Source organism: Micromesistius poutassou (assembly GCF_964030765.1).
Source record: "Micromesistius poutassou genome assembly, contig: SCAFFOLD_156, whole genome shotgun sequence".
NCBI classification, from domain to species: domain Eukaryota; kingdom Metazoa; phylum Chordata; class Actinopteri; order Gadiformes; family Gadidae; genus Micromesistius; species Micromesistius poutassou.
This window is the reverse complement of record NW_028178812.1, coordinates 115557-134481: the sequence shown is the minus strand read 5'-3', so window position 1 is coordinate 134481 and position 18925 is coordinate 115557. Positions and strand designations below refer to the sequence as shown.

General features: G+C 40.6%; 1 long non-coding RNA gene across 1 annotated transcript; it reads left to right on the top strand.

Moving 5' to 3' along the window:
• Window positions 1-11114: 11114 nt before the first annotated feature.
• On the top strand, window positions 11115-18363 carry LOC311373370. Its single transcript, XR_014642257.1, has 2 exons — window positions 11115-11238; window positions 17102-18363. It is a non-coding gene; the product is annotated as an uncharacterized lncRNA (long non-coding RNA).
• Window positions 18364-18925: the final 562 nt, after the last annotated feature.

The following is an 18925-nucleotide window of genomic DNA, read 5'->3' as shown; positions in this document are numbered from 1 at the left end:
GGCATTGATCTGTCGTGATTATCGTGTTCAACTAAATGTCTTATAAAAGGAACCTTTGCAATGGAAAAACACACCGTCCTTATCCCTCCCAAAGAAGAAGAACGCTAGAAACGCTGTCGTAGTGCATTTTAACGCCGAAACGACATTACGATGTGGCCTTTCCCCCTGAGATTATAACGAGTGTCGTCCGTTTTGTTTAGGCAGGCAGATCTCCTGACATACGGGAGGTTTTCACCACCAGCCGACGGTCATATGGGTCGTTTTGGGGCGTATTGACACAACCGATCCTGTAGGTTGACAACAGGCTGAAGAGACTCAAGTTGGTGGTTTCTTGGAGGTTTGGTGGATCCGGTCAGAGTTGGATCCTCGCCTGTTGAACTTGTCTTTGAGTCGGCATTGACTGTGGAGGGACATTGGCAATGTTAAAGTTATGTCCACTACCACAAACCACCACCGAATGCAGGTTTATTCAGTGAAAACATTTTAGTATTTGCTAAAAAAAAAAAAAGAAAAAATAATGAAACATATTGAAAGGGTAATAAAATACGTCTTATAATATTTTGTCACTGGTACTTCAATAGGACCATCATTGTGATGTCCTATGGTCGCCTTTAGGGGGCAGTAATGTACAGTACCCGCTCTACTTGGCATTTGTTTAACCCAGGCAAGGAGGTAATCCCCAATCAGTGAGAACGAAAAGTTATTGGGCCTGCTACACAAAAAAACAGTGTTGTCTCTAGATTGGTAGTTATTCAGTTATTATTGTTTTCTCATAGTGTAAGGTAAGTGTGTGATTTCAGCATTTAATTGACATCAGGAGTGATATAATTTGCATGCAGTGCATCTATTTAGTTTTGTCGTGGATTCCTATGCATGCTTTTGAGGATTGTAGCCGCTGTGTTCATTTAACCACCTTGGGCTTTGCTTCGCCAGCAAAGCCCAAGGTGAGCCCATAGGAGTTATAAAATAAAATGTTCTCTTTACTCCCAAACCACCCCCACCCACCCTCATAGGTAACAAGGAAAACCCTTTTGTTGTACGTCCTAGCTATCACAACTGGGCGCCTTGGATAGGGCCCCACACCAGGAGTGGCAACGTAGTCCTAAACACAGAATTCAGAAAGGTGCATTCCCCACCAAGTCCAGCAGAAGAGTTGGAGTTGAACGTCACAGAAGACCGACTCACAGACGAGCTTCTCAAGGTCAAGGTATGAAAGCAAAGTGTTGCAATAATGTCCCTGTGTAGGATGTACAGGCCTTTAATTGTCATCTAGGTCATTTGTGACTACACTTTTTGCATTTACTTTTTGTCTTTAACCACAATTTGCATATGCAAGTGCCTGCCTTGAACGGTAGATGTATTGGGTGATGAGATTGATTGTAAAGAAGACTGCTTGTTTTAACGTACCTGTACCTATGCTTTGGAGTGTTATACCGGTTGCCTGTGACCGTTGATAGAAACGTGCCGTAATAGCCACTTAGATTGTGTGTGTGCATGTTTACATTGTGTTGTACAGATGGCAGATCTACGTGCCTTGTGTGGGCAGTGTGGTGTGGACCCCCGGGGCTCACGAATGGACATTGTCAACAGACTTCAGCAACAAATGAAGAACAGAGATACCTATGACAAGGTCTTCTCTCAGATCTGGGGAGCTTCAGGTAACCAACCCTCTCTGGAAACCAAGTGTTGTGTTAATAAGTGTTTCTCAGTTGCTTTAGTCTCACAAAAGAAGGACACTTGTGACATTAAAAAATTATAGATAAACTTTAAGCACTTTTAATGCACTAAAAACTGTGAAAATGTTAATGATCTGAGAATAACAGAAATGCAACTGAAAAACTAAGTTGTAGTGTAGAACCCTTACTCAATCTGTGGATAACAGTGAAGAACAGAAACGTTATCTACCAAGGTCATGTTCTCTCGCTCTGACGCCTTTCCTCTATCTTTGGGGCTTGTTCTCATAGGTGGATGGGCAGTGGTAACCTGTCCTTGTGCCGTGGTGTATGCTGTCAAATTCAATATCCGAGCAGAAAGCCCACGCGACTACACCGACATTCTGCTGTCCATGAAGCATTTTCCAAACCTAACACTGTACGATTTTGCCCGCGGTTTGGCTACCCACGCCAACCAAAGAGTGCCTGGCACTTTTCGGCCGCATGGTGGCAGGTTGCTTGAACCCACCGAGAGCAACATTGCAGAGGCAAACGCAGGTGAACTTACAGTGAACTTACCATGGCTACATAACAAAAAAAAGTTGCCAGACCAAGAAGGACACCCTCTCACAGGATCATCGGATCATTACGCCCTCTATGATCGCTTTCATGAGGACAATACAAAGGACAAGAGTGATGTCCTTCGGAAAATCGAACTCTCTCCTGAGATCTGTGGCTGGGTGAACAGTCAGACAGCGGAACAGCTGTTTTCTGGAATGAGGCAGAATAATCATTTCTTAAACATGATGACGCCATCTTCGCATGTTTTCCTAATGAGAAACATTCTGCACCATTACAACCAAAACAAAAATGCTGCCACAATGGATAAACTGAAGAGGACATTTGGCCAGGAAGTCACTCTAAATTCTTATGGCCAAGCAGTGTTGGGTATGTATTTGAAATGACACAAATGTTGCCTTTATGCCTTCACCTAGAAGTCTAATTTACAGCATCCTTCAGCACAAAAGCAGAAAGCTGAATGAATGATGATTTTAATATTGTTTTTTTTTGTATTGTAGAAGGCACACAGTCCACAGACTCCCGCACAATTCAACAAGGTTCGACCGATGGGGACACTCTTGAAGAAGGTTTGTCTATGTCTATTATAGTTGAAGTGGCACATAATGTTTAATGTATGGGTCATTAGTAACCGTATGACATTGCACAGAAGTATTGCTTTTGTCCTTCACAACACATTTTGTTTGTCTTAACTACTTACTTTTGGTGTTTTCTTTTTTTTTTTAACCTCACTTGTTTACGTACCTTATGTGTACAATATCTGCCAGAAAACAGCCATGTGTCAGCAGAGCAAGGCCAAAGCACACATGAAGACATGACTGTGGACCCTCCTAAAGCAGGTACACTTATGTCCTTTTGTTCTTAAAGGGGCACGCAAATAGTTTATGTACGATGCACCAATGCTCTCCCATTTTGTCTTTCAATATCACTTCAACAGCAGGCATGCCGTGTGGGCCTCACTGTGCAGCTCTTACATGTGTAGGCTCAATAGAGGCCAAGAGGTCACGCTGGTCCTTCGCTTCGCACCCTGATCAACAAAAAGTGGTACTGTGATTGTCGATAGTTATAATGGAATATTTGAAAGAGGTAAACTAGGTTTGAATTAAATAGTAATAGTACTTTGTGTTTTCCAGCTGCATTATGTGTTGGACCACAACAGACCGGGCCATGAACTCATAGTGCGTGACCACAACAGCTGCCTAACCCGTTCCGACTTCCAAACACTAGGCCTGCAGAGGGAGATGGAGTCAACTGTAAGTTCCTTGTGGTACATAGTGCGAACCCAATACCCAATTTTCCACATGTAGTAATCAACTTTTTTTGTCACAGATTGGGAATGCCTGTTTTGATATAATCAAGAGGATAGCAGTTTCCAAGGTAGAGTAAACTAAGTATCTGCTATGTGCTGAGTTAATTGCCATTGTAGGTGTTAACCCTTGAATTTAAATTAAGGTTGTGTTTTGATGCTTGATCAGAGGAAGAAGGTCCACATTGTAGATCTGTACGTCTGCCCAACTTGGCTGCCACCTCTTAGCAAGGACCCTATGGCAAATATACCTGTAAGTATGATCCCTATGATGTTGGACAATGCTATGCTTGAGTTGAGTACATTGATTAATCTTGTCTTTGCAAAACTCTTTTGTTAGAGCCAAGCCCATCAGCTGGATGCCATTTTCATCCCTCTGTGGACACCTGGTCACTATCAGATCTGTGTGCGTATTATCTACCATTAATTACACTGTCTCGAAAGAAGTGGGAAATCATGTCTCTTCTTTGTATATTCTCATTTCCTTCACAATTGCTTGACGTAGCAGCCAGGCTCCATGCTGACATGTACCTCCACGAGGAAACATTTTTTTCAGATGCACTTCACCATGATGCTTTTTTAACTTATTAAACCAAAGGTTGTTCTCTTTAGGTCATCAAGCCAGCTCAGAAACGCATCCTCTTCCTGGACTCGCTTTTTGCAGTGAGTGAGTCTGGATTTAGAGGAGGGCAACAGTATATTCCACTATTGAGGTTTTATATACTATATATTTACATATACACATAGCAAAATGTTGGACTTGGCCACGTTCCTATGACCTGTCCATGAAGTTCGTATGACCTTTTCGTAAGTTTCATTTGGTCGTGTTCGTATGACCTTTTCATAAGTTTCATTTGGTCATGTTCATATGACCGTTTTCATTTTTCAGGGATGCTAACAACTCGCGGGGGGTTTTATAAAAAAAGGTCAGGGTAAGAGCTGGCACACAGATCTGGACCCTGTGTGGCAAGCCTGGGGCTTGGAGATAGGCTTAGGGTTAGGGCAGTATGAGGGCTTGAAGGAGAGACAAAAATGTTTCTGAACATATCTTTGGATTCATGTGTAAGTGCCCTGTACATTTCAGATGAAATCAAATAAATAGATAAAAGTTGAAAATAGTGGACAGGTAACTAATAAATTTGAGTGGAAAAACACTGAATAACACAGATAATTTTGATTCAACTACCGCTCTCTTCTTTTTGACCATACATGCGTTTGCAACCCTGATTTTTCTTTGGTCATGTTCCTTTGACCTTTTCACTGTTACGATGTGGTTGAGTTCATTTGACTCTTGTAATTGATTTGGCTGTGTTCTTCTGGCCCTTTTCATTTGAATTGAAGCAATTGTTGATTGTTTTTCTCTTCATTATGACAAATGTAATTGTTTACCTTTGATTATTTTAGGAACATTGCTCAAAACATTTCTGTTGGTTCCTGGGAGGAGCTAACCGGCAAAGAGTTGCAGGTATTTAAATAGTTATATGCATCACACATTGCATGTGCGAGTGAGTGTGTTCAATTCATGAATACTTGACTTTCTTGATTAAGGGCTTCCCTAGCCAGCAAATGGGTTTGGACTGCGGCATCTTCATGATAATGGTGGGTCCTATGTCAATGGTGGAATTTATTAAATTTGCCATAAATTACTCCAATGCTGCACACATGTCTATATCAAACTTTGAAGCTATAAAACATTTTTTGGGGTACAGGCAGCCTTGTACGTCACCTTAGAGGCCGAATTTGACTACTCTGTTGTAAGTATTTTTTTATTATGACATTGTTATGACCCGGTTCTTTCATTCTGTGTTCAGTACTGAAGCAAAACCTTCTTTAATTTCAGCACGACATGCCTGCCCTGCAGAGATGGTGGTGTCTGATGCTACTGGAAAATGACACCCTTGACAGGTATGTACAGTAATCTTTGTTGATGGCATGGGTCAATGACCATTGGTAGGTATTGGTAGGTATTTTCTCTCTTTCTCTTTCTCACATTCTCTCTTAATGAGTTCACTCAGTTTGACTGTTTTACCTTCGGTAGGTAATTTCAATGCCGCACTTATTCAATTGTACATTTTCATTTGTAGTCATGGCCAAGTCTTCGCACATTGGACAGCAGAGTGCCAGGAGCTATTGAGTGGCAATTATTCCCCAGTGTTTAGGCTGAAGAGAACGCGCAAACTGGGCTCTGAGGTTAGTCCTGAGGAAGAACCTAATACACAAAACTGCCCCCCTCCCCACCACCACCTTAACCTGACTCCCCCACCTTACTGTGCCACCCTCCCATATACAGACTACATACAACCCACTGCATCATCAGTAAGCCACTGCCCCACATACACAGCACACAGGCCACCCCCCGCCCCCCCCCCCCACCTGTTAGGGTATGACTTCACTCATCACAACACACAACCACCTTTTTTAAATTTAGGGTTATAACCAACCAGTTTTTCTGATGACACCCCTAACATTTAATCTAAAAGTAGGGGACGCTAACCACTGCACCAACACACCCACTAAGTGTTCTTCAATATGCCATTTCTGGCCTTCCTGCCTTACTGTCTTCCTGTCTTTCATGTCTTCTCCATGACACCATCGGAACAACACACAACGGAGAAGGACTCACAGCGATGAGGGAAGGAGAGGAACCCAGCCAACCCAAAAACCCAAAAAAATTCACTGTTACCATTTATTTCACTGTTACCAGTCATTTATCAAATATGAGTGTTCTTTTTGTTTGTTTCTTTTAGTTTTTGTTCTTATGTTCTTCATTGGTTTCTTGGATAGACAGTGAGACTTGAAATAGGCGACTTGTAATATAATTTGTAGATAATTTGTAGAATAGCTTTGGGACTATTTTACTGACTGACTACTGTTTTGGGACTCCCATGAGACTTGAAATAGGCGACTTGTAATATAATTTGTAGATAATTTGTAGAATAGCTTTGGGACTATTTTACTAACTGACTGACTGACTGACTGACTGACTACTGTTTTGGGACTCCGATGAGACTTGAAATAGGCGACTTGTAATATAATTTGTACCCGGTTCTTTCATTCTGTGTTCAGTACTGAAGCAAAACCTTCTTTAATTTCAGCACGACATGCCTGCCCTGCGGAGATGGTGGTGTCTGCTGCTACTGGAAAATGACACCCTTGACAGGTATGTACAGTAATCTTTGTTGATGGCATGGGTCAATGACCATTGGTAGGTATTGGTAGGTATTTTCTCTCTTTCTCTTTCTCTTTCTCACATTCTCTCTTAATGAGTTCACTCAGTTTGACTGTTTTACCGTCGGTAGGTAATTTCAATGCCGACACCATCGGAACAACACACAACGGAGAAGGACTCACAGCGATGAGGGAAGGAGAGGAACCCAGCCAACCCAAAAACCCAAAAAATTCACTGTTACCATTTATTTCACTGTTACCAGTCATTTATCAAATATGAGTGTTCTTTTTGTTTGTTTCTTTTAGTTTTTGTTCTTATGTTCTTCATTGGTTTCTTGGATAGACAGTGAGACTTGAAATAGGCGACTTGTAATATAATTTGTAGATAATTTGTAGAATAGCTTTGGGACTATTTTACTGACTGACTGACTGACTGACTGACTGACTACTGTTTTGGGACTCCGATGAGACTTGAAATAGGCGACTTGTAATATAATTTGTAGATAATTTGTAGAATAGCTTTGGGACTATTTTACTAACTAACTAACTGACTGACTGACTGACTACTGTTTTGGGACTCCGATGAGACTTGAAATAGGCGACTTGTAATATAATTTGTAGATAATTTGTAGAATAGCTTTGGGACTATTTTACTAACTAACTAACTGACTGACTGACTGATTGACTGACTAACTGACTAACTACTGTTTTGGGACTCCGATTGGACTATTATTTTTACTATTATTACTATGATCTCTGTTATCAAATGTGAGTGAACATAAATCCAAAGTGTTAATACACTGCAGTTGTCTTCCATGAATGCCCCAAGTTGTGATGCTTCCTACACTTTAAAACCTGACTTAAAAATATTATATATATATATATATATATATATATATATATAGCTGTGTATAGCAGCTCTGTATAGCTGTGTGTATACGCTCAATATACAACAGTTGGGAACCAATCAGATCGCTTGATTTATGCCACCCGTTTTATATATATATATATATAAATTAATATATTTACGTAATTTACCGTCAAGCGATTTAACGATCTATATATATATATTATATATTAAAATATTAATTAATATATTCGGGCGCAAACAATCCCAGAATGCACTCGCCCGTGATGTGTCCCACAATGCACTCGCCCGTGATGTGGGCGGGGCGTGATGTCACGCCCCGCCTTCCCGCAGGCCGCAGCGAGACGTACTTGCTATTGTTAGCCATTAGCCTGTGTTCTCCCTGTAGTACGACAAAGCTTCAATCTGCTACGATGTCCATCAGCTCTCTGCTCAACAATCGTAAAATAAAGTGTTTTTATTTATTGATCGTCAGCCTCTGGTCGTGTTTATTCAGGGCTAGTAATTCGATTCAAATGTGATGTAGAACCTTTCGTTGTTATTGGGGTTAGGCTACACTAAAAGTGTCCATCACATGCCGCATGGAGAAAACGGGTGTAAAACCCTATGAGCGGGCGGGCATGAGCAGCGCTCATCGGACGGACGTGGTCATCAACGTCAACCGCTCCACACCCACGCCCAGGTCGGTTCGTTCTCGTTAAAGAGTCGTTCATTCAAACTGATTCGTTCGCAAACGACCCATCACACACACACACACACACACACACACACACACACACACACACACACACACACACACACACACACACACACACACACACACACACACACACACACACACACACACACACACACACTCGGAGGAGGCGCTTCGTCGGCGAGAGAAAAAAGTTTTTTCTCAATGACAACATGTCACCAACCACCGTATTTTAGAGTAGCGTTGCGTAGTTTCCTTTCTATTATCTATATTTCATGAAACAAAACGTTTCCGATAGTCCGACACGGCAAGAACCGTGGAACGAGTTTCTCCTTGTTCTCGAACGAGTTTCCTCGTTTACGATGAGACGAGTCAAATCTATGATTGGTTGGGTTAGGTGTGAGGGACGGTAATATTAGCATATTAGCTCTGATAATAGGCGGCGACGTTGGCCCCAAACCCATGCTTTGCTGTGCCTATGAAGTCTAAGTTGAACATTTCTCAACATTTTACGCAGGCCAAGTTCAGACTTGGCCCCTGGTGTGAGAGTCTGCATGGTTGTATTCAGTCAGGCTGAATGGACTCTTGAGCTTGGTGAGGCTGCAAACCTGTTTGAGCAAGCAAACAGAGCGCCACACACAATGGCAAGATGGAGAAGCATTGTCGCGTTATATTATATATATATATATATATATATATATATATATATATATATATACACAGTAGCGAACCGTGACTCTTAAACCTGGGCCCTCTGACCCCCCTTCCCCCGTCGCGAAAAAAGCAAACCACCAGCTTATCTTACTGTGTCCTCTCTATAGTACTGCAAAAGTTACCTATGACAATTCCAGCTCTGAAACAAAAATGAATACGCTAGTCCAGCCTTAGCAATAAAAAAAACAATATATATATATATATATATACAGTAGCGAACCGTGACTCTTAAACCTGGGCCCTATAACCCCCCTTCCCCCGTATATATATATATATATATATATATATATATATATATATATATATATATATACACGAGTCCTGTAACTAACTGTTAGTTACAAAACACTTGGTCAGTGTTGAATGACCATGTACGGAGGGAATACTTTGCAACAGGAATAGTATTTATTGTGACATAATGGTAAGCCCTAGATCAGACCCACAGGACATGACTAAAGAGGAGAGCGTAGTGAATGCTCTAGAGTCTACAGTCGGGGTTATGGAAAAATCTTGGTTTGGCTTTAAACTGTCTCTACCAAGCACTACCAGGAGGGACGTGGACTCCGGTCTCCTGTGTCCTGATGATAGTTGGGTGGCGTCTGTCACTGAAACGTAACAGCGTTTTGGTTCAGAAAGGTCGACCTTCCATTTGATTCCATGGAATGTAATCTGTTTGGTTACCACGTCCACGTAGGAGGAACTCAACCAGGAGGAGGGGAAGACTGACAATGTGTCAAGAACAGGTTATTATTGTTTGCACACTCAACAGGTTCCTCTTATTTGCACACTCAACAGGTTCCTCTTATTTGCACACTCAACAGCCCGCAGAGCGACTGGACCAGGACAACCTGCTGGCATGTGAACTGTTCCTAGGAAGTTGGAGAAGCATAAATCTTCCTCTTAATTGTAAGTATCTGCACTTCGACAATTGAAGGATCAGGTTTCAACTAAACATACACAAAGGGATGCAATAAGTATTAGTATTGTGGCAGGATGAAAATACAGTCTGTCCGAATATGTGTCCCTCTATAACATTGGCTAGGAAAGAAGAAACATGTATATTTTTTCTTCAGTGTGCATTATAGAGAAGGGATACATATTTTGACTATTTTTGTGTAGGGGAATGAAAGGCACTATAATTGCGATAGGCCTGCATTATTAGGCCTACGATGATCATTGTTATAATTATTTATTCCGAATAATTTGTAACAAAATCCGCAGATTATGATAGGATTTGTGCAACTGTAACAAAAGACTTGTGAACTCATAACCCCTATGTTGTGTTTACAGTGGTAGAAATATATTTACGACTTCAAATTTACTGTTACACATTTGTGACTTTAGTGTATGCATGCAAAATCTGCAGTTACATGTGCTTAGACTTTTGCTACAATAATACCTTCATAGCTACGGCCAAAGTTGTTTACCAGAATAGATAAGAGGTGTGATAGAAACCTAACCACTTCCTCGTTGTGAGAATGTTGTCATTGTGTGTCATGTGAACCGATGCACTTCAACATTATGTCCTTCAATAGACCTCTGAAGAATAAGTCCCGCCTCCGAGGCTCCTGGTTCCCTCAGTCAAATGTCTATGGGGAATAACATGGGGTTTATGAATGATCGTACATAACAAACTCTGTAGGTGGCGGAGAAGTAAAAGCTGATATAAACCCCCGTGTTATTTCCCATAGACATTTGACCAAGGGAACCGGGAGCCTCGGAGGCGGGACTTATTCTTCAGAGGTCTATAACACGCAAGTTTAAGCAAGCACTCCGATTGGTCAATTCCCATTCTCGAGCGTGTTTAAATGCCTGGTGAAAGAACGGACAAAAAGAGCGTGCCTAATTACAGAAAGTATCGCTACGCTAACTAGCCGAAACCACTTTCATGAGCCTAGTTTCCATAACAACGTTCAACTGACCAAGAGTCGGCTATCGTTACTAGGAACTATTTTCTGATGGAGATGAACTCGGGCAGAAAGCTTGAATTTGAGGGCAAATGAACCCACAATATGAAAATATTTTACAATATTGTTGATAATGAAGATGGTTTGTGTTATTGAATCGCAATCTTACACAGGACTTCAGAACTCGGCGCAAGCGCCTCGTTCCTACAGCTGTGCTTTGCTTAATTTGGGTTTGCAGCCGTTCCGAACACTCAGACAACCCGCTGAGCGCCTGGACCATAAGGAGGACAAGATGGCAGCTGGACTGTTCCTACGACGTTGGGGAAGCATGTACCTGCCTCTTGATTGTATGTATCTGCACTTCAACAATTGATAAGGATATATCATTTTCAACTAACGTACACAAAAGGAGGAAATAGAAAAAAAAGCACAGTTCAAATAGGAAAGATTAAGAAACTTGATTTCCTAGAGAAATGCAAGCTTATACAGCCCTTAGCACATTCATGTGGACATTTAATTTAGTTTATTTAGTATCTCTTATTGTCCATAGTAGTCATGTGGATCCCTTTTTTTTATAATCCTGTGTATGGTATCTCTATCTATCTAAATCATTTGTGTATTTTAACCAGGGACGTCACTACTAGGATTGAAATTGGAAAGAAATGTCACCACATCTTTAAAGTGTTTCTTTAATTCATTCCTGATTCATAATTCATTATAACAGTATAGAGTATAGCAGAGCCTCTACCAGGCCTGTTTTCTGTCTCACTCTCTTTTCTTCAACGGCCTTAAGAACTCCTGCTCCCCTCTGAGTCTTCAGGATGTCCTCCTTTTTAAAAATAGAAATAATCTAGACAAATGTGAGACAAGAGTTTATATGATTTAAAAGTCTACATATTGGGGTGAGTTCAATAAGATTAAAATATGGTAAAATTGTAATGACCACGGAAGAGACAATATGTTAAAATGAAAAAATGTATAGGCTGGTTTAGCCATCTTTCTGCCTGCCACTAATAATTCTATATATATATATATTAAAAAAAAAAAAAAAAAAAATTATATATATATATATAGGCCTTATATATATTTCTTTTATGGGTGGGTGCTTCTGATCATCTGATCATCCCCCCAAAATAGGCCCAACGACGTCCCTGCTTTTAGCTGAATGAATACGTTGTAATCAGGTTTTATCATCTTGGAAATAAGGTTATTAATTTCAGTATTTCCTCCACAGTTAATGCTGATTCAATTCGACCCACCCAACATGTTGTCCAGTTATGGCATGCCATTGGAGACCAAATCCGAAAATCTGCCTCGATTCGACCAAATGGACGTCAAAAAGAACGCGTTGGCGGGACCCACATTTAACGTCTTCGGACGTTCCAGTCACCATGTAACGAGTGGTCAAAATATAATATGCTATAATGGCCGATCACTAAGATGAACTAGCTACTTACTACTTCAAACGAGACTGTAACCAAAAAGCTCTTAACTATCTCATAACCAAACTAAGCACCTTGTCTAAGTAGTGAACTGAAAATAATCTATAATCTTAAATCGATCTCACATGTGTGATATTTTATCCACCGATAAACTGCGACTCTGCCGTAGCAAATGTAATTTATGTGTTCCAGGATCTTCCCCCAGACTATAAATAACACGGAATGAATGATGTTTAACCCCGTGCCTCTGCCACAGCGTTGTGAGGTCATTTACACGTTGACTCAATGCATTCGAGAAAGAACCATTCACTGTAAGGTATTCTGAAGGAGCAGGGCTGCCCCCTAGTGGACATGACAGTACTGCCAGTGAATTAACAAGATAGGCCCATCAATTTAGTTTTGATTGGATGACGTTTCAACTGTCAACAAACGTAAATGTGCTAAAATGAACTACAGAAATAATGAATAAATAATAATAAAATAACAAATGATGACAATAAGCCTTGTTTGTTTAGCCCCAATAGTCCATTGAATAGGTAAGACAATAAGAGACACACCAGAAGATCACTCAATGGAGGTGAGTTTATTCCTGGTCTCATGACTTCCTGAGTTGGTGTGGTTTCAGATCAGGTACAGTTGGATCCTCGTCTGATGAACTTTCACTGTGGACATTAAAACGATAACGTCAAGTCCATTGATCATAAACCACCGCCACAGCAAGCAGCTTGCTACAGTGAAAACATTTTAGCATTTTATAATGAGCTACAATATAAGCTGAGGATGAAACAGTCTCTGTAGGAGAAATTAAGTCAAATGCGTGTGTAACGGAGTTGAAAGACTCGGAAGTGAAATCTCACAAAATTATAATGTTAACATGCTATTGTTAATATGCATGTTTTATATGAAAGGTTCCAGATGATGTACCGCATTCACCAAGGTTGTATATGAGGCTGCGTGACTGCTTGTCTGTTTACTTTCACGCATTTTGGTCGCTAGTACTCACTAGTACTAGTCACTAGTACTATTGTCATCGCTATTCAACTCTCTCCTTGTTGTCCTAATTCCTTCATAACAGTCCATGTGTATGGGTGGGCCTCTCCCTCCCTGTGTGTCACAATCCTTATTTTCTCCATTTAATGTGACCTCCCCTTTAATATCTACTGTGCCTGTTGTCAATGGGTACAGTCCTGTGTGATACGGTGGTGGCTGAGCCCTCGGGGGTAATGGCTCAGTTTTCTCATCTTTATTCACTATTTCCCTAGCTGTTCACTCTTCTTTCCTCCATCTCTCTCCTTCCTTTTGGAACAAGGCTAGCGCTGACTTCTCCCATTTGTCAGAGATATTTTTTATCTCATCTTTAAGCAATGGACGGTCTCTACTCAAAATCTCCACTGCTGTCGGTGCCATATTTATTTTCTTAGGTGTACAAACACTATTTTTTAATACAATTTGTTTGAGTTTATTCTACTCGTTTGCTAAATTTTCTTTATCTCTGCCTATTGGAATGTGCTTCCCCCCCACCCTTCCTGTTCTCTAGCCTCTCCTCCTCCTCAGTGGGTAAACACAGATAAGTTTATCAACCGACAGGTCATAGTTCGAGAGGGGTGGTGACTTGTCTTCTTAAGCTTTTCTTCAACATTATTATATTTATATAGCATATAGGCCAGAAGAAAAGTATATGTTAGCATAATAATGTAAGGTGAATTTTCTTCCATACGGTCAGGATCAGGTACAGTTGGATCCTCGTCTGATGAACTTTCACTGTGGACATTAAAACGATTACGATTACGATACGTCCATTGATCACACACCACCACCACAGCAAGCAGGTTTCTTCCGTGAAAACATTTTAGCATTTTATAATGAGCTACAATATAAGCTGAGAATGAAACAGTCTCTGAAGGAGAAATTAAGTCAAATGCGTGTGTAACGGAGTTGAAAGACTCGGAAGTGAAATCTCACAATATTATAATGTTAACATGCTATTGTTAATACGCATGTTTTATACGGCAATTCACCATGACGTCACACTATGTTCTTCCGGGTGGCAAAAGCCGATGCGTTCTCCGTTGGCACCACTAGTAAACAAACCCTTCCACGATCGAGAAAACAGAGTAAATGGCTTGAATTAATGATTTTCTTCTTGCGGGGTGCTACGGGACGTCTCATTAATATATATATATATATATATATATATATATTATATTAATATAGTTTGTCATAGACCGAGTCGGCAAGCAAGGAAACGTCACTTCCGGTCAGGGCCGTGGGGGAAAACAAACCGTTTTCCCCATACACACTCATGTAAAAAGGCGGTATTTTAAACCTTTGTCAAACGCTTGTCCGCTGTCATTTCTTGGTTTGAATCACTTGTATATGCTGTCAAAGGGCTATATATTAAAAAAATTATCATGATCGGGTCGATTGTTGTCCGTATATTTTTTAAAAAGTGGATCTTTCACAGTTGGTCTTCCCCCACAGCGTTGAGTCTAGGTGGGTGTTCCCTTGGTCGCCGGCCGGATCTATATCGTAAAAACGCGGCAAGTGTTTGTCTCTTGCTGTCATGTCTTACTTTCAGTCACTTGTATGTGCTGACAAAGAGCTTTATCTTAAAAAACTTGATATAATCGGGGTCGATTGCTGTCCTTACGCTTTGAAAGAATGGATAAATGATCCTACACAATGGCCTGAAGTCTCCCGAGTGTCTACAGCCGGCGACCAAGGGAACACCCACCTAGACTCAACGCTGTGGGGGAAGACCAACTGTGAAAGATCCACTTTTTAAAAAATATACGGACAACAATCGACCCGATCATGATAATTTTTTTAATATATAGCCCTTTGACAGCATATACAAGTGATTCAAACCAAGAAATGACAGCGGACAAGCGTTTGACAAAGGTTTAAAATACCGCCTTTTTGCATGAGTGTGTATGGGGAAAACGGTTTGTTTTCCCCCACGGCCCTGACCGGAAGTGACGTTTCCTTGCTTGCCGACTCGGTCTATCGTTTTAACTTCAGATCAACAACAATGTTTTGTTGACTGTGTGACAGTCTTTATTGTTATTTATTTATTATTATTTATTATTATTATTTGTGTTTACAGCCGGCTGGATGGCTTCAGGTCAGTGGTAGCCGCTCGTTCTGCCACCCGGAAGTGTCGTTACGGCTATCGTTACGGCTATTGTTTACTAACATTGTGAAATGGGTTCCAGATGTTGTACCGCATTCTCCAAGGTTGTATATGAGGCTGCGTGACTGCTTGTCTGTTTACTTTCACGCATTTTGGTCGTTTGCGCTACCCGCACATTAGAACTAGGCCATCTCCGTTGGAGGTAAGCAGGTTCTGGGAGCGCTCTGTATATAATTTGATATTTCAATAAATGAACGTTTTTTTATTTTTTACAAGTTTTGATTTAATATTAGTGTAGGCCTATATACGTCTAGGAACTTACGCTCTCGAAGTGTAATGTTGGGTTTATAATTCAGTTGGGAGAATCCGGAGCATTTCTTGTAAATGGTGTGACATCAAATAATGACATAGCCCCCGCCCCTCCTGGCTGTAGCCCACCCAGCTCAGCTTTAGAGGCGCGGTAGAGAGACGGAGCTCACATCCTGCAGCCGGGACAGCCAAGGTAGGACGGAAACGTTCTCTGATCAGTTGTGTTGACTAATCCGTTTGGAACGTTATCGAATGGACGTAATCAGTGGTTATCAGCCCCATAACTAACGTTAGAAATGTGGACCGTAAATGTCGTGGATTTTACTTCAAGTTTCATTGTGATTTATATTATTACAAGTGTGATGTTTAGCTACAATAATACCTTCATAGCTACGGCCAAAGTTGTTTACCAGAATAGATAGGCCTAATAGATGTGTGATCGAAACCTAATACTTCCTCGTGAGAATGTGGTCATTGTGTGTCGTGACTCGTATGAACCGAAAGGAACTCGAATGCACTTCAACATTACAACGTCCTCTTTTAACACAGACAGACAACCCGCTGAGCGCCTGGACCATAAGGAGGACAAGATGCCAGGTGGACTGTTCCTACGACGTTGGAGAAGCATAAACCTGCCTCTTGATTGTATGTATCTGCACTTCAACAATTGATAAGGATCCATCATTTTCAACTAAACATACACAAAGGGATGAAATACAAAAGATGAGTGGAGGTGGGGGGGTGGGGGGCGTGTGGGGTTGCGGGCTAACACGGGATTGTTGACTGCAATGTAGCGGATCGACTGGAATCAACGATCAGATGATTTTGCTGTGGGAACGTTGTAGGGGGATGTCTTAAACTCCTCCCCTTTCATTAAAAACAATACGCTGTGGTCTAGTCTAGTCAAGTCATCGTCAGAAGATTCACGGGAGTTTTTTTTATTATTTTTTTATGGCGTGACATTTGTTGCGTGTGCCCGACAGCGTGAGATTGATGCTGAGAGCGTGAGTGTCACGCCAGATCCTGCATGTGGATCCCTTTTTTTTTTTTATAACCTGTGTATGGTATCTCTATCTATCTAAATCATTTGTGTATTTTAACCAGGGACGTCACTACTAGGATTGAAATTGGAAAAAAATAATGTCATCACATCTTTAAAGTGGTTCTTTAATTCATTCATGACTCATAATTCATTATAACAGTAGAGAGTAAAGCAGAGCCTGTTTTTTGTCTCACTCTCTTTTCTTTAACGGCCTTAAGAACTCCTGCTATATCGGTTTTATCATCATGGAAATAAGGTTATTAATTTCAGTATTTCCTCCACAGTTTACGCTGATTCATTGACAAGTTCAACGAGCGAGGATTCAACCCACCCAACATGTTGTCCAGTTATGGAATGCCATTGGGGACCAAACCGTCTGGGAAAATCCGCCTCGATTTGACCAAATGGACAACATCAAACAGAACGCGTTGGTGGGACCCACATTTAACGTCTTCGGACGTTCCAGTCACCATGTAACGAGTGGTCAAAATATAATATGCTTTAATGGTCGATCACTAAGATGAACTACTAACTATACTTCAAACGAGACTATAACCAAAAAGCTCTTAACTATCTCTTAACCGAACTAAGCACCTTGTCTAAGTAGTGAACTGAAAATAATCTATAATCTCACATGTGTGATCTTCTATCCACCGATAAACTGTGACTCTGCCGTAGCAAATGTAATCTATGTGTTCCAGGATCTTCCCCTGGACTATAAATAGCACTGAATGAGTATTCAATAACAAGCAAGTTTAAGCAAGCACTCCGATTGGTAATTTCCCCATTCTCGAGCATGTTTAAATGCCTGGTGAAAGAACGGACAAAAAGAGTGTGCCTAATTACAGAAAGTATCGCTACGCTGACTAGCCGAAGCTACTTTCATGAGCCTAGTTTCCATAACAACGTTCAACTGACCAAGAGTCGGCTATCGTTACTATAGGAACTATTTTCTGATGGAGATGAACTCGGGCAGAAAGCTTTAATTTGAGGGCAAATGAACCCACAATATGAAAATATTTTACAATATTGTTGATAATGAAGATGGTTTGTGTTATTGAATCGCAATCTATACTACACTATAATAGACTCGATGGCGTTCTTGAATGTCATTATTGGTACTTGAAGCACAGGACTTCAGAACTCGACGCAAGCGCCCCGTTCCTACAGCTGTGCTTCGCGTACCAATAATGACACTTCTTTTTTTGCACTTTATTCTGTTTTTGGCATTTCCTCCCAGTGCAAATGTTTAAATGAGTTACTGAAAGCAGTGTTCTGAAATAAGTTTTTAAACCTATGTTGAGTTACAGAAGAAAATATTGTTGCAAGTGGCCTGTATGCATGGCCTTCACATGGTTTTTGCAAAGCTGTACATGTCTTAAAGATATTGATGTGGAATGTTTCCAACATTCTCATACGTCTGTTTTTTACATTTCTTACATTGCAAATGTGTTTTTGAAAGTTTCTGAAAGCAGTGTTTTGAGATGGGATATATGTAATTATAATTTGTAATGTTGCAAATATAACAAAAAAAAACTTAAATGTTGATGCATGATTGTGGACTATGTTTTTGGTTGCGGTATCATAATTTAGCTTAATATTTAATGTAGGCCTATTGTTGCTTAAGGCACACTCATTGACGAGAAAATGTCAAACTGGCACTGCATGTTGAAAAGGTTGCTGACCCCTGCATTAGACACTCTGCTGCTACTGAACTCAATCGCTTACCACTGCAACCATGATTTATATTAATGGAAAGTTAGAGTAACTTAGAGCTGTAGAGGAAATTAGCTGTAACAGTGGGAAAATATGTTGATAGAATATATGATAAAAAAATAATGGCACTAGCAGTGCTTTTTAGTAATTTGGGTAGTATAAAAGCAAAGGAATACATAATGTTGAATGAATACGTAACTGGAATACGAGACTGAATTCACATGTATTAAAACGAGTAGGCCTACCGTTATGGTGACTGCAGTCAGAAAAGGGATGTACCATGTCGATGACAACGCTACACGCTATATGAAACTAACACACCCACACACACACACTAACACACACAGAATACATGACAACTTATATTAACAATAGAATAATGATAAAGGCTA